This window comes from Triturus cristatus, chromosome 2_2 (assembly GCF_964204655.1).
Source record: "Triturus cristatus chromosome 2_2, aTriCri1.1, whole genome shotgun sequence".
Classification (NCBI taxonomy): Eukaryota; Metazoa; Chordata; class Amphibia; order Caudata; family Salamandridae; genus Triturus; species Triturus cristatus.
In genome coordinates this window covers 359,751,315-359,768,571 of record NC_140582.1, presented here as the reverse complement: position 1 = coordinate 359,768,571, position 17,257 = coordinate 359,751,315, and the positions used below count along the sequence as shown (strand labels likewise).

The window sequence follows — 17,257 nt, the reverse complement described above, 5'->3', positions numbered from 1 at the left end:
ACACTGTAGGATTGTCAGACTGATTTTAGACTCCCCCACTGGGTATGTTGGCCTGTGTACCAGTCTGCTCACAGTGCCACTAGAAACTCCTCTTACCAAGGAGAGAATAGTTCTTGGCAACTATCGAACATGACAACCCTGATCCCTCAGGATCATGGAAACAGTGTACTACTTTTCGCTCAGTCACTCATGCTTACTCAGTCGCAGAGAGGTACACAGAATAAATGGTATAGACGTTTTTCAATAAGCACTTATTGAACAGTCGTTATTCTATTGTAAAATAGGTGTGCTGAAACAGCCACTAGACAGAATCAGATATATATATAATTAGAAGCACTAAGAAAGTAAAAGGATGATAGATTTCTACCATTTTGCTATAACCATGAATACATATTTATTTATAAAACATATATATATATATATATATCTTCACAAGTTTTCCCTAGATACGAGGCCGCACTCCATTGCAGGTAGGAAACATCCTTTATTTTCCAAAGGCAGGCAGCTTCTCATCCCTTATTTTATTTTTCTTTCTGTAAATTTGAATGTGCTTTTTTACTCTTTTATTTGTCTTTTAAGATGAACAATCGAAATAAAGACCTTTTTTTAATTGAATTGATATAAAATACATGACAATAAAATGCGTACTCTTACGATGTAATCCTAACTAGAGTTACCTCAATGTACCTAGCATGTATGTAGGTGTTAAGCCAAGAATCCCTCTAGGATAAAGTCAACCCCATTAACTGAAGTTAGAGACTATGGGACCCCGTCTTGGTCTGGAGTTGGACACCCCGTAAGCGATGTTAGACCACTGCGAGCTGGAGTATCGGCATGCAAAAACCTCAGCGTCTTGCATCAGTGTGTTAGCAGGGAAATACTGATCTCATCTACTTGTTTCAGCAAGATGTGGTGTTTATATACCCAAATGTCTCCCCGGGAGGTTCTACCTTGCTGTGCCACTTGTCAGACTAAGAATGAAGTCAGGAATGAACTATATACATAGTTATTATACAGGAGATAGTAGTCTTGATGAGTTTCCAAGAATCCTCCTGCATAATGTATGAGGCTTTTACTAGGGAAAATCCCACGTTCTGTATTCAGTGTCGTATCTAGGTAAAAGGTCAGTCCCTAAGAACTGTTATATGTATAATGTAGGGAATATTATAGGTGAAAGGTTAGGATGTTACCAGAGCCTATATTTGGATACCTATATGGAATATAACAATTGGTTTATCGTAAATGAACAAGAATGTCACCGTCAACTACCGATGAGTGAGCAAGAATTAAGACGTAGGCTACTGGAGAGGGCATAGTTGACATGTAAGATACCGCTGGCTGACATACCTCAGCACACAAATTTATCACAACCCCGAAGACTTATTGGAGGGTAATATAGGGAGAGCCATAAGGGGCTTTGACTTCTGGGGGACTCTCCCATTATCAGTAATTGGCGGAGTAGCTGTTCTTAAAATGATTACACTACCGAGGCTGCTGTATTTTTTTGGGGTGTTGCCGGTCTGGATCCGGCGAAAATTTTCACTCAGATTGCTGGTCTTGGGCTTCCTATGGGGGAATGGAAGGCACAGAGTAGCTTTGGGAGTGCTTATGAGGCCAAGATCGCAGGGGGGTCTGGCTGTCCCTGATTTTGAGAGGGGTTGACTGAGTTGTCAATGGGGTGCCAGTATGTGGTGACAGCGTCGGGGACATTTAAAGCGGTCACGTGCTTATACAGGAGCATGGCCCAGGAAGGGGTGCTTCCACTTGCGGCACTGAGGCAAAAATGGGAGGTGGACTTTGGGGAGGACATCCCAGAAAAACTTGGGGCAAACTAGTGGAAATGGCATGGAAAAGCACCAGGAATGCCAGATTCCAGCTAGCGAACTTCCATGTTCTACACATAGAGTATCTTACCTCAGCAAAGATTAATGAATACTTTGAGACACAATCGGCGGCCTGCCCGCGTTGTAATAGGAAAGGGGCAGACTTTTGCCATATGTTCTGGAGCTGCCCACAGATGGAGAATTTCTGCGATGAGCTCCTTGAGTGTTAGACTTGGCATCTTTTGGCGTGTTTCCCCTGAGCTTTTGATTTCTGACCTCCCGGTTTTGACTATGTTTTTACTGGCAAAGTGTTTCTGCGCACTTTTGTCACTGCTGATCAGTGGTAAAGTGCAAGTGCTCCTGTGGTAAATTGTGTTATGGATTGATGTTTCCATGATTGGATATTTTATTTACTTATTAGTCCCTAGTAAGGTGCAATGAGTGTGCCAGGGCCGGTGAATCAAATGCTACTAGCGGGCCTGCAGCACTGATTGTGCCACCAACATGAGTAGCCCTGAAAAGGTAACTCAGACCCGCCATTGCGGAGTCTGCGCGCAGTTTGTAACTGCCATGTCGACTTGGCCAGTGCACACACTTGCCAGTCCCTCACCTTCCCTTTTCTTACATGTCAGCCACCCCTGTGGGCCGGGTGCAGTGTATGTGAAAGGCAGGACATGCCCTGGTGTGTGTGGCATGTCCTGATAGTGATTTACGGCCAATTTTGTTTTTTGCTATTGCAAGTCTAACTGTTCCCCATAGGACAGAATAGGGAGTTTGTTTATAACAGCTTATAAACATAAATGGCCCGGGGAATTAGGTAGGATAATAAAGTTTAGTGTGCCTGAACTCAGAATCTAAAGATGCATTTTTTAGTGGAGGTGATTTTTACATTCTGTGTTTGAAAATACCACTTTTAGAAAGTAGGTATTTTCTTGTTCAAGTCATCCGTGTGCCTTCACTGGAATGTCGATTGCCTGTCTGGGTTTTAGATGACAGAAGGCTGGGGAGCAGGAGGGGCTCCAGATAGTCTAGGTGGGTCAGGAAAGGGCTGAATAGACCTGGGCTGCAATTGGGGAAGAGGGAGGAGATTTACTTGCACCTCAAAGGGCCTTGTCTGCCTCTGATCATGCCGTCTCCACCTCCTGCCAGGAATTCATACCAGAGAAGGCAGAACTGGTTCTGGCTGGGCACAGACACTCTCTGCCTAAGAGATCAAATGATTTTGGGATATAAATATTGGGGCCCAGACCCCTGACTTTTAGAACTCTTTTGGACCAAGAAGACTGCCAAGAAGAAGAGCTGGAGAAGCTGTGAGGAGGATCTACCACTTTGCTGTGTGCTTTGCTGTGTTGGCCTGCAGTGGCTGCTTCTGTCTTGGGCGGTGAAAGGACTGGACTGAACTTTCTGCAATCTACTTCTGTGAGTTTCTCCAAGGACTTGAGGTAGAGCTTGCCCCGTGTTCAAGAAGTCTCAGGAACAGCAAAGACTTCAAGCTCTTCTGCCCTCAGCACTTGGAAGTGTGTGTTTTGTGCTGCAACAGAAGAAAAGCAACCCAACGACGTCTACGACGCCGCTGCCGACTCCGTGTCCTGAAGGCATCACAGAGGGCACCGCCGCAATGCTGCACCACGACCCTGGTCTCACCGACGACGCCTGCTGATGCCGCCACCGAGCCGCTGCTCGCTCTGCAACCTGTGAGCCCCGCACTCCGCACCGCCTCACTTCACGACGACACCTTGGTATCCCTGACGACGCTGCTCCACGCCGAAATTGACCACGCTGCTTGCACCGTGGTTCGAGTGCACCGCTCGTAAAGTTACATGACGCACCGCTCTCATCCCACACCAGAGCCTTGGCCTGCGGACTCCGGCACCATGGACTCTAGTTCGTCAGCCAACGACACCGTTTCAGCAATGACAACGCAGCTGCTTGAACTGCGACCTGCCAGCACCGCGACGAGTACCGCATTCACTTCGCACTGTGACCCTGGTCTCACCGACGACACCATCAGATGCCGCCACCGAGCCGCTGCTCGCACCGTGACCTGATAGCACCGCACACCGCACTGCTGCAGCGCTGGCCTTGACTTTTCCACATGAGCTACTCTCTTACTCCAGAATAACACAAAAGACCCCCTATCACTCGTCAATGGGGACCCCCCCTTTTTATGCTACTACCCAGAAGTAGATACTCCACACTGAGTTTAGTGTACATCTTTCGGGGGTTAACCTTTAACGATCTTGGAAGTCCCATCTGGATCCGGAGCATGGTTTCTAAATTCAGAGAGGAAATAAGCTACCAACCATAAGGCTCCACGAATCCCCCGTTTAAGTCCCAGCTTCCACAGATAGGAGTCTGCAAAGTCATAGTTGGCAGCAGCTTATGAATATTATTTATGGGTTTTCCAGAGACTGAAGGTGAGCTGGTGCTCTCAATAGAAGACGGCCCATGTCATCAGAACTTCTCAGATGTTGAGGCACACTGGCTCGTCATGCCGCATTATACTCTGTAGACAGTTTCTTATGATTCTTGAGTGGAGGGCCCTACTGTTGCTCTCTGACAGTGTGTGTGTAGGCCCTGCCCTTCAGCGCTATACCTCTAATACAACCTGTTTTGTAAATGTTCATGCATGAACTGTAGAGTCCCGCTGTGTTCAACGCTGAGCTGGCCATACTTCTGCTCTTGCATTTTGCCAGTGTGCAGTATGCTAGGGGGCTGCTTTTATACCTGAATGGGCTGCTATAATCCATCATGTAAGCTCCCTGAAGTTCCAGTATCTGTTGTGTGTTTTCTCTCCAAATCACAGACTCGAGTTCATTTAGCTAAGATATCCTCCATCAGTTCCTTGAATTAAATCTTGAAATCACTTTTAATATTTTCTATCTCTGTCTTGATTGCTATGAGAAAGATTTCTAAAAACTCTTCCGTAATTTCCACCCTGTCAGAGTTCGGCTGCAAGAGGTCTAGCACTTGCTGCATCGATTAGGAAACCTGGAGTTTGTTGTCTTTGTCTGCTCTGACTGACAGTGCCCTTTAATCTAATGATTGTCTATATCTCTGCTGTCAGCAATTCCTTGCTATATCCAGTTTCCTTTATCTTGAGTATGAAAGACTGCTGCGGTCAAGCAGTTCCCAGAGAACGTATCTATTGTCCAGTGTGTAGGTTGCTGTACTGTGGGTGAAAATCTCTAATCCATTCTCTTGAAATTAAGTGTGAAAAGAATACGCAAAGGGAAACAGTGTTTTATGGTTTAGATCAGTGCAGAGCTGAAGACTAGCCTTTACAGCCCTATTCAGACATCTAATTTTCATATTCATCATTTCTCTAATAAGATGCCTTTAGAGAAAATAGAATGTTTTTTTAAATTTTTTAAGGAAAAGGTAGTAAAATGATTTCTTCTGCTCCTTGCTTTTTACCACAAAGTGCTCACTGAAACCCGCTATTTTTCAACTCAGTAAAGATATTTGGGATTCCTTGGCCATGAAAAGAGATTAACAAAAGCTCTCTTTCCTCAGCATCCCCTAGATGAGCTAGAACACTCACAAATATAGGGGTTGTACACTTTAATTTGTCTCAAATGGGGAAGATGCATGGCATTGGCACATATGTTCAAGAACGCAACCAGAAAATCCATCTACTGTGTGAGAAACATTTTGGAAAAACGAAAAATATGAGTTTGAGATACCTACAAATCAGACATTGGATTCGAAAATGTGTTTTTGATCCTGTATGGAACATGTTTATCTACTACATGTAGAGTCTTGTAAGAAGACTGCAGGAATATTGCAACTTCGTCCAACATTCAAAATTTGAATAAGTAGCACGTGATGGACATTGACTCAGAAAGAGAGACAACTCATATTTGGAGTTAAAAGAGATACATTACGATATATTATACCAGTTTAACCTGACCATAGAGTCCTTAAATTGGATCTATCCAAATATCTGGGTTTGCTGGAGATATTATGGGGTTCGGCTTCAGTGCTGCAAACATAGTGGTGCTGCCCTTTACTTCAAACACTTTCCAATGTATGAGACCCATAATTAAGGATTGTACTGGGCTTCATCTTCCTGTGATCCCTTTAGTCTCTGTAAAGACAGTCCTAATCAAGTATCTGCACCAATTGCTGTCTCTCCACCCTAAATTGATCAGGATGCTAGTAAAAGCTGTACAGATATGGATAGAAGTGTTTGAGATTAAATTGACTTTCACCTGTATAGAGGTATGGATTTGCATAAATCTGCTTCTCAGGCATCACAGTGTTATCTTCATAACTGTTATCTTGCACACATTTCTCTCCGTTATGTTTCTAAAAGTGTATTTGGCTAACTGTACAATGAGTGTTCAGAGAAATATTCCTGCTGGACATCTAGCAGGAGAGCTTCCCACTCCTCACCAATAACAGCAATTAGGATACATGAAATGGGTGAGATGATAATAGAAGTACCGCAGTGCTGATCCAAGACTTCTCGTTGGGCTCTGGACCCTTTGGCTGTGACCTGCTTGCATGGTACCATATTGAATCCGACAAAGGCACCCCCAGGGCCGGCTTTAGCGCTGGTGGCGCCCTGTGCGACAATGTTTATTGGCGCCCCCCCAAAGACCACCTCCACCACGGACTCTCTCACTAGCACCCTTTAACAGTGACCAAGTCTCCAAACCACTCGCTATGAGATGCATTAGTTATATAGAGCCACTCATACCAGTGTAGGGTGTCAGAACACTTTGCATCACACACATTGCACAGAGATAATCAATCATACGTGTGTAAATTAGTGTGTAGGAAATGTTACATAAGCCAAAGGACTAAGGACCACATGCATCAAACTCAGGATTTGCAAATCCTAAATAGCGAATTTTAAGAAATCGCTATTTAGGACTTACAAATCCCTATGCATGTAGGAATTGCAAAAAAAATTGCGATTCCTACATATTCTTTAATTGCGACTCGCAAATTGCAAGTCGCAATAAAGGAATAGCTACTCATTCATTCCTATGGGCCTAATTGCATGCGCAATTTGCGAGTACCAAATAGGTACTCGCAAATTGCGCAAACAATTTCAAGGGTGCCAAAAGGACACCCTGTTGCACCCCTGAAATTGAGATGTTACCACATGTTGCGCACATACATGCCCCAAGGGCACATGTGTGTGTAACATGAAACTTTGCAAAATTCACTTTAGTGCATTTTTCAAAGTTTTTGCAAATTATCATTATGTTCAAATTGATGGTAATTTGTGATCCCGAATTGCGAATTCTCAATTTAGAATCGGATCATGCATTGCATTTAGGGAATCGCAATTTGCGATTCCCTAAATGTATTTGCAATTTAGGTAATTGCAAATTTTGCGATTACTTAAATTGCGAATTTGTATTTGGGTTGATGTATCCCAAATGCAAAAATACTGGTCGCAAAAGGAAGATTCTGTGAATCTGCCCGTTTGCGATCGCTATTTTCGTTGATGCATGTGCCCCTAAAACTGGTAGGCAGTATATTTTGAGAGTGCTTGGTAAGGAGAAGCACAAACTCAGAGTCGAAAAAGAAACACCACAGTTGGGAGTTTTCTCTAAAAATAAGAATCTATTTCACACCAAATTAACGCTTTTTACAACATTAATCAATGTTTTAATGTATACTTCGTAGTGTGTATGAAGTTTTATGATAAAAGTTTATAGATCACTGCTCTTTATTCGGACTTAGGTATAAATTGCAAGTAACAAAAGGATGTCTCTTTTAAAACCAGTAACCTGCTCATCTGTTTACATTATATGCACTCTGTAATCTACTTGGTACAGGTTCTTTGCAACAGGCATATTAACCCTCTGCACTAACTTCGCATAAGTCAAAACCTCAACTTTACAAAACTCTGATCTCTCTCCCAGAAGGACATTAATCACAGAAGCTATCTTGACAGTTTTGTGAGGCCTGGTAATTGCTGAGGAAAGGAACACTGCAGCAGGCGCTTTCAAAACATAATAAACTTGCAAACACGGCGCCCACAGGAGGCCAGCACCCGGTGCGGTGGCACCGGTCACACCGCCCTAAAGCCGGGCCTGGGCACCCCAACACATTATACGGCTGCACTGGTAATCTGGTCCTCGACTAGTAGAGGATTCACACTCTATAGGCAGATACAACATAACCGAAAAGGCTTTGATGGCCACTATTGGACAAAGGTGACTTGTTTTAGAAGGCCAATGTTTGAATGGTGGACCAAAAGCCCAATCTATGTATATCTTTTCCGATAGGGCTTTTTGACAGCTGCGCATGCCAAGACCAAGGCCTAAAAGTGGTGATAAATGTTGGTTTCTAAATTAAAGACCCATGCTTTCTTTCCACAGCCCTAAGGATTATGAGGAAAACATTTCTAATATGGCTTTGAAGTTATATTGTATCTCATATAGAGGACATTAGATAATCATTTATATCAGGTAAGTATACAGCTATATCAAATGGTTTCCCAAGTGTAGATTACATGTGACAAGCCTAGTGACATGCTGACAGACTAGTAGATCTAGTGCCTCATGTCTTCTGTTACTACGTACAAATGCTGTACTGGATCATAATAGGGCTCTTGGTGAGGCAGAATTGGGAACTACATCATGCTCCCTGGATCTAGGTAACAACCACATTTATCTCGTCACCGGAAATGTCACCAAGAGTTTCAGGGGTGGGGTTAGAAGCACAGTCTTCTGTACAAAGCTCACCCCATCTGGTCTGTGGAAGGTGAACCAAGTCAAAATAGAATGATTATCGTGTCTCCTTTGCTACTTTCAATATGTACTGGTAATACTTGAGATTTACTTCTTCAGGGAATTGTGCTCTGTCCTCACTGGTCTGATTCACTGGAGGAGGCTGGCCGTAGACAAACTCCATCTTTCACTAGTAGGTGTGACCTGGCACCCGTGACATGGAGTACTACTACTTAGTGGCACATTATCAGTTTGTAGCGAAATAGCTGTCAAACTGCATATCGCAGGAAAATATGCTGTTGGTGAACAACAAGCTTTCTTTGCAGTGTTACTGGACGGGAGCTGCGGGCTCTCGCTTCTAAATGTGATTGTTGAAAATGTTGCCTTAAGAGAACAAAATGTGCCTTGACCTACTCGCATGCGCTCCCACTTTGTGTTATACTTCATTTTGACAAAGTGATTAGGGGCTTAATGTGGATCTGTGTGGATGTCCCATATGTTGGAGACCTAAATGTTCTGGGCATTCTTTGTTTTACTGTCTAAGCCAGACAGATATTTGACATTTCTGTTGACCAGTTCCGGTTTCACTGGCTTTAACCCAGATCACCTGCCTGAGATGGAACTGTGGCACACTGGAGCCAGCAGTTCTAAGTGTAGTAAAGAACAATTTTGGAAAGGGCACTGATGCAAAAGGCAATCGTGGTCTTTTATTGATCTAAACTGGTGAAGCAGGGCCCTGCACTGGCTGTATATGAAGTCAATAGTTCGTGTCCAACATTATGCAGTGTAAGGTGGTTCAATTTACGGCCCTTCATAGCACCTATGTGACACCTGAACGGCTCTACAAGATATAAAGATGACAATCAGAAACTTGTCCTGTGAGTACAACTATGTGTGAGGGATTTTGTCCACAACGCGTGGAGCTGCTACAGTTGGAACCTTTTCGAAACAGGTGATTGATAGGGACTCCACTGTGACAGTAAAGTGAATATATTCCATCCCAAGAGGCGTTTGCTGGAACTTCTGACTGGTGATGCATTAGGAATCCAGATTCACTGATCTAACATTCCTTGTCTTTTTTTAATTCAGCCATGTTCCCAGGTTTGTTTGAATGCACATGAAAGTTATTCACAATATCAGCCATAGAACAGACAGACTTAATAAAGGCCACTGATCCTATAAAGATGGCGGTGCTCTAGCAGAGCTCTCGCTCCTCGGCCCCCATCCTAATGAAATCCTCCACCATCTGACCAGTTTGCTTTTCCTCGACCTCTGGTAATAGGTGGGGCTATCCGTTGGACACATTGGACTGACTGCAAGGGACCGATTTCGAGCAGACAGGCTGGGTTTTTGCAGCCACAGGAACACTGACACTGTGCGGGGACTGCCTACTGCTATGGAGGCAGTGTGTTAGACTACTATGGGTTGCAGCCTTTCTCTTTTCAAAGTGGTGGCGCCAAAAGCTGTCCGCAAGAAACTGATGGGGAGTAGCTTGACATGGAGGCCTTTGGGTGCCTATAGGCCAAAGGCGCTCCTGCGGACTAAGGGCCAAATTAGCTGCAGCAATGAGAGGACCAAGATGAGCCAGGAGACAGCTGAACTGTATGGCAGAGCACTGGGACAATGCAGTAAGCCCATACATGAATACAATTACGCTGAATCCCCATGAATGGTAAAACCAGATGTTTATTATGGAGCTAACAGATTAAAATAACCATCAGTTCCCTAAAGAGACGTTTGCTGAGTCTGGAGGGGCCTGGATTGGAATGGGGCACACCATCTACCCTAAAAAGAGGGTCCACTCAGGAGTTAACAAGGATGAGCAGAGCCGGCCAGGCACAGTGGACTTGATGGAGGACTTGGTGGGTGATTTAACGGATTAATTCTACTATTCCTATATCGCCTTCTGAAACGAGGACCTGACAGTGGGGGTGTCCACTTGAGAAGATAAGGAGCACGGATGCTAAACAGGGGAAGCTTGCTTTTAAGCAATAAAACGACAAGCAATACAAGCTCATGGACTGGCTCCCAGGTGAGTACACAAGATGTCAGCAATGCAAATGAACAGCCAGACACACACATTAAGGCAATACTCCTCGACATGAGATCCAGTCTCCCAGCTACAAACACCAAAATTGACCACTTGATAGCCGAATGGATCTTATGAAGGACTGGCTAGATGAGCACAGTGATCATTTGGGCAAGGCCAAGTAATGGATCTCCACCTTGGAAGACACTACCTCAGAAATGCACGCCCGGCTCTGGAGAGACTGCAGGAGTCACCGCAGCAGTGTGGTGGTCGCGGCTCTGGGGGAATTCTGCCTTCATCGCACTTCGGATTGTTTTCAAGCAGTGTGTGGCGATTTTAAGGGGCAACAATGGCTGGAGCAATCAAAGAAAACATGAGCACCAAGAAGCTCTGCATCGTCGGGGTGATTTTGCTCATTTTTCAAGTACTGGCGTTTCTGGTAGGAGGCTTAATTGCCCCAGGGCCCACAACCGCAATCGACATCTTGTCTGTGAAATGCGTTGACCTAAGAAAAAAACATCACAGTTTGAGCTGGTTCATGCCATGGGGTGAAAACCAGTGTGAGAAGATTCGAGATTCAGAGGAAGCAATCAGCAGGCACATAGAGGCCAATGATATTGTATTTTCGGCTCACATTCCCTACATCGGCAATGAAATGACTCCCTGGTTCCAGTTCTTGCTTTTAATTCTGCAGCTTGACATTGTGTACAAGGAGAAGAACTACATAGAAGAAAATGCTATGATTACTTTGGACGTATCTATGGGTTATCGTGATAGCCTCAGTGAAGACTGGACCTTACTTGCGCACTCAAAAGAGCAGCGCAAATTAAAATGCGATGCTCAATTTGAAAAGACTCCCGAGAATGAAGGTCGTCAATATGAATGTGATGTTCTACCACTTATAGAACTTGGAAGTGTAGCTCACAAGTATTATCTAGTCAATATCCGAATCCCTGTCAATGAAAGGAAAAAAGTTAATCTTGGCATTGGGGATTTGAAAGATGTCCGGATTGTGACAATTTTTCAAAATGGAGGTTTTACAAAGGTGTGGTTTGCCATGAAAACGTTTCTTACTCCCAGTATAATTATTATCATGGTTTGGTATTGGAGACGAATCACCATGATGACTAGAGCTCCAGTCCTACTTGAAAAAGTTATCTTTGCACTTGGATTCTCCATGACATTTATTAATCTGCCCGTTGAGTGGTTTTCCATTGGATTTAACTGGACCTGGATGTTGTTGTTTGGAGACATCCGGCAGGGGATATTCTATTCAATGCTCCTATCGTTTTGGATCATCTTTTGTGGAGAGCATATGATGGATCAGAACGAAAGGAATCGTCTGGCTGGATACTGGAAGCAAGTTGGACCCATTGCATTCGGATCCTGCTGCCTATTCATATTTGATATGTGTGAGCGAGGTGTACAGCTGAGCAATCCGTTCTACAGCATATGGGCCACGGATGTTGGGGCTGATCTGGCTATGGCTTTCATTATTGTAGCAGGAGTCTGCGCCTGCCTTTACTTCCTTTTCTTGTGCTTTATGGTGTTCCAGGTTTTCAGAAACATCAGTGGGAAGAGATCAGCTCTGCCAGCAATGAACAAGGCTCGAAGACTTCACTATGAGGGACTCATTTTTAGGTTCAAGTTCTTGATGCTCATCATCTTGGCCTGTGCAGCTTTAACAGTTATCTTTTTTATTACAAGTCAGGTGAGTGAACGCCATTTTAAGTGGGGTGACTTAACGGTTCAAGCAAACAGTGCCTTTTTTACTGACATCTATGGAATGTGGAACCTCTACGTTTTTGCACTAATGTTCCTCCACGTTCCCCTTCACATAAAAACTACGGAGACGGTCAGTCCAATGGTGACCTAGCAATGGGCAGTGGGGAGGAACTGCAACTGACCACCACCATCACCCACGTGGATGGACCAACCGAGGTGTACAGACTCGCTGGCAAAGAGTCTCAGGAGTGAGCCTCCTGCCTTCAAACTGTACAATCCTGCGATTCTGCACATATGTAGTTTACAAACCCTGTCCACTTTAAAATATGTATAAAATAGCATACTCTCAAATACCCAGTATTTATAGCTCTATTTCCTCTCTTTCACAGAGAGCAGTGTCAACAAATATGTTTGGACGTTGCTATTGCACGGTGGCTTAGGGATGCATTGTTGCTATTGAGAATGGTCACTTTATATTTTGTAATAGAATACACTGTGCACATCTGCTGGAGAACCCGGTCAGAAGAATTATGGTGGCCTCCCCAATTTGTTGTTAAAATTCCTCGATCCCTCCTTTAAACTTGGACATCCTTTATATTGCCTAATTGAACTCGTTACCACTTGCAACTTTAGGAACTATTTGTTTTCCTCTATGGCGTGTGTCAAAACTCAGTGGGATTACTCGTGTAGAAATCTTGGTGCATAATCTTGGGGTCAATTATTTTTGATCATTCAGTGTCTTAGAACCTTGCAGTTATTACTTTCTCTATTTGGCATCATGCATTTATCAGGCATTGGCGTATGTTCTGCTGGTGTATGATTTTTAAATGAAAATAATTTAAATTGGGAGCATTTCACTCCTTCGTAGGTTTTAGAGCCACTTAAGTCAACGACTCTTAGCTTGCCACCCAAATGGATGTCTGACCGTGAAGTTTTTATTTTTTTGCTGTTCTAGATTCTAAAACAATACAAAGTGATAGCTCCCTTAACTATTTTTTATAAAGTAATTAAAAAATAATTGATCACTTCGGGCAGGTCTTTTCTTGGCTGTTCCTACACCTAGAGTGTAGGTCTTATGGCGGGTGTTAACTGACAATCTGCATTTTGGGTCCACCATTTTTTCTCCTCATGGCAGACGTACATTTATGGTGTGTGTCTTAAGGAGATGTTGGTGTTCAGGTACTTTAGGTTACTTTGCAGTACTGACTGAATTAAAATATGGAAAGAAGTTGTTCAGACCTTACCTTCCCCATGTTAACGGGATCATTATTCTGTAGATTTTAATTTAAGATGAATTTAGTTTGTATTTTTGTGTCCCTAATCCACTTCAGTTTAACATACTCTAGCAGACAAGTTTTTATTTCTCTGTTGGATACATGATCTTTTCTGTGATAATTGGATCTGGTAATAACATGTCGGTGTTAATTTTCTTTTCAGCTTGCAAACCAAATTGTTTGTATATACAACACACTAACTCTTCCATATATTATGATGTAGATATGTTTTAAATATGCAGCAAATAGTGCTCCTTTTTACTCTGTTTCCTGATATGTTACATTTGTTTATTTCTAAAAGCAATGAAACATCTCATACAGGAATCTCCACCTTGGAAGACACTAACTCAGAAATGCAAAAAGCAATACAGAAAATTGAAAACTAGCTAGGCAGAATTTCTATAAAGAATGAAGATCCTGAGGCGCAATTGCACAAAAATATTGGTATCATGGGTCTCCCAGAGTGAACCAATATGGGCAAACCAGAGACATTTGTTGAGATACTCCTAGTGGACCTGTTCGACAATCTAGCTTTTTTTAATTACTAGTGGTCCAGTGCTCATACAGATCCCTCTGCCCCAAGCCTCAACTCCACCAAGCCCTTTATTGTTACACTATAAAATTACCGCCATTGAGGCACCGTACTTCATCTAGCAAGAGAGAAACCTCTGCCAACAGTGCTACGAACTGCACAGCTACAAGGGCTCTACATTTGTGGTACAAGAGGCAAGGAGAACATTTGGGGAAGCTAAAAATATCCTTAGGCACAGAGCATCAAATATGCTATGTAGTATTAAACTCAGCTGAAAATTCAATACAATGGCACAGATATTTGTCAATGCCAGAGATGCTATGCAGTTTGTAAAAGCTGTCTCCAGGAATTCAAGAGGATTGAGTCAACCTTTTCCATAGTCCCAACAAGAGTTGGAAGATAAAAGCGCCTCATGATCTTTTTGCAACTGTTGTCGGGGGAGGTAAATGATGCTGTAGATACCTGAGGCAAAGATGGAAATGGCTGATGATTGGGAGTAGCCAGTGTGTGGCTTTACCACACTGAATTTGGTGGAAATCAGGAGAGCACACTTGTCATGATGATATAATTGCATGTGGTACCTAGATGGGTCTGGTCGATAGATTGTAGAGTGAAATGTTGAACTGGCATAACATGTTTAATGATTTGTTGGCACGATCATCGGGGACACATCGATGGTCGTCCCCTGTGCTAAATTCTTGAAACTCTTCCAGAAGGAGAGTTTGGGCGTTAAAATGGGACATGTCATCGAAAGTTGGGGTATTCAGTATGGGAGGGGGGAACTAGTTAAGTTTTGAGCACATTAAATAAACAGGCCACACTCCGAGGTGGTGGCAGTAACACCATAAATTGTTAGAAATGGCCTCAAAGCCACAACATATGGCAGCAAATTATCTCATCCACTATGCAGTGGGTCGAGAGTTAAGGCAATGGTGTGAAACCTAAGAGGTCTACACAACCACATAAAAGAGAGACTTGTATGACAATAATTAGAGGCATGAGGGAGGGAAGCATCACAGATTGAAATGGTAAATCATAACTTTGTCTTTAACAAGGGGAATTCGCAGTACTTGTTCCAGAGGGATATTCTGCAGCCCAAAACCGCTTTGCACTTGTTGGTTTGACCTCGCAGATGCACATAGAGAGGGATCAACTGGTGTTGAGAGATCTACAAACTAGTACGGTGGTCCAATCAAACAGGCCAATACATTTTCCCCAAACTGATGGAATTAAGAGCTTATACTCCCCAGACAAGCCCCTACCTGACAACCCTGCACTTCCCTTCATGGTTGAAAGAGGGTTCGCGCTTAGACTGGTGAAAGCTGACCGCCTCAAAATCGGTCAACTATACATTGCTCAAAAAATCTTTAACCTTAGGAAAATTTAGGGGCAGAGGGAGTTAACCTCAATGGATATATTTGACTATTACAGATATATAGTCTCAGTGATGAGTACACCGTCAGAAGAGCTCTAAAACACATTTATTTCTTACCTGTTAGCTTGCTTCAGCTTGTGTCCTCTGCGCTTGGTATGCTTAGCGTCGGCACACTATTTAGAGTAGCTGTGCGCTTTACAATTAATTAACATAAAATAGCATTGAGACACACTATTGCCGACATCCCCAGGCAAATCTGTTAAGTTCACCCAACTTATACAATCAATAAAAAATCCAGCGGGAAGAGGATGCATCTCCAGCAACTATAAAATATACACTGGCTCACTGGTGGTTGCGGTTCTCTCAACAATAGTGAAATGGAAGGCAGATCTGGGGGAACCAATTGTGCAGGAGAAATGGAAATACTGCTGTGCCCAAACTAAATTGATATCTGTCAACTGCAGAAACAAACTAATATACTTCAAGGTTTTAAACAGACTGTATTGCTCATCTGGTTACTCATTCGATTTAATACTGAACCTGCAGGTTTTGTTTCTTTTAGAAAGTGCATGTACAATGGTTGCAAGGTATTGGAGTAAATTTGCATACATTTTGGGGAAATAGTAGGGTTCTCAGAAGCATGCTCTTGGACAATGTTGTTGAGATTTACTAATCAAATTCCTCTGTCGGGCCAAAAAGATAGTGGCAGTAATAAAACTATTACACAAGCAAAGACTACTGGTGACAAGGATGAGAGGCCTTCCGCTAAAATAGCGGACTGGTTGAAAGATATGGCCTCCAGCGAAATCATGACATCGGACTATGCTGCTCTCCAACATCTGCAGTCCATGCCATTAGTATATGGGGAACTTTATCTGAATACAGCATGCTGCACTAAATGCTCATGGTAATTGCCATGGAGAACTTAATGTACATGTAATGTATGTCGAGAGTCATTAGAAAACGATACGCTTGATGCAGATGTTCTATTGTCAGACCATTTCTATGCCCAATCCACTACTATGCACTGTATATTTGATTGAATGTATAACACAAACTTCAGAAGATGCAATATGCCTGATCTGATATGTTATATCTCTATGACAAACATTTAAAAAATAAAGTTAAAAAAATGATAGTAGCTGCAGTAATTTGAATGACTTGGAGGTGGCTGGTAAGTCACTCAGAAATAACCAGAAAGAGGAAGGTGGGAGATAGCGACTGTATAATGGATTTGTGGATGAAGTCTAACACTAAGGAAACAACATTTTTAAGCATTTTAACCTAAATTAAACAGATGCCAGCAGTCTGGTTGAAATGAACAACAGAGGATAGAACCCATTCAAAATATATTCCCAGATTTTTGGAAATGGTAGATGGGGTGCGAGAAACACACAGCTCAGGAACCACCAAGCAGTGGCCCTGATAGAGGATTGTCCTCTAAACATTAGAACCTTTGTCTTATAGCTAATAATTTTAAGACAGTACACTTTCATCCAAGATAATATTGCTATCAAACAAACTTAAAAAGTCTTTGGGTCATGATTATGTTGTCTGGGAAGTAAGCCACAATTTGAGTGTCATCTGAACAAGACATACCCTTAAAAATGTTAAAAATGCAGGCTATTAAGAGGAGACCAATATAGATGTTAAATAGTGCAGGGCTCAAAGAGAGGCTCTGTGAAACTCCACTCTTGATGGAAGAGTTGGCTGATTGGAAAGGGTTGAGATTGACAGATTGAGATCGATCCCATAAGAAGGGACAAATGGCATGATTCATATATCAATGAGTTGTCCATTCTGC

General features: G+C 42.9%; 1 pseudogene; it reads left to right on the top strand.

Moving 5' to 3' along the window:
- Nucleotides 1-10,825: 10,825 nt before the first annotated feature.
- Nucleotides 10,826-12,956, top strand: LOC146862274 (protein wntless homolog pseudogene; annotated as a pseudogene).
- The last annotated feature ends 4,301 nt before the right edge of the window (nucleotides 12,957-17,257 follow it).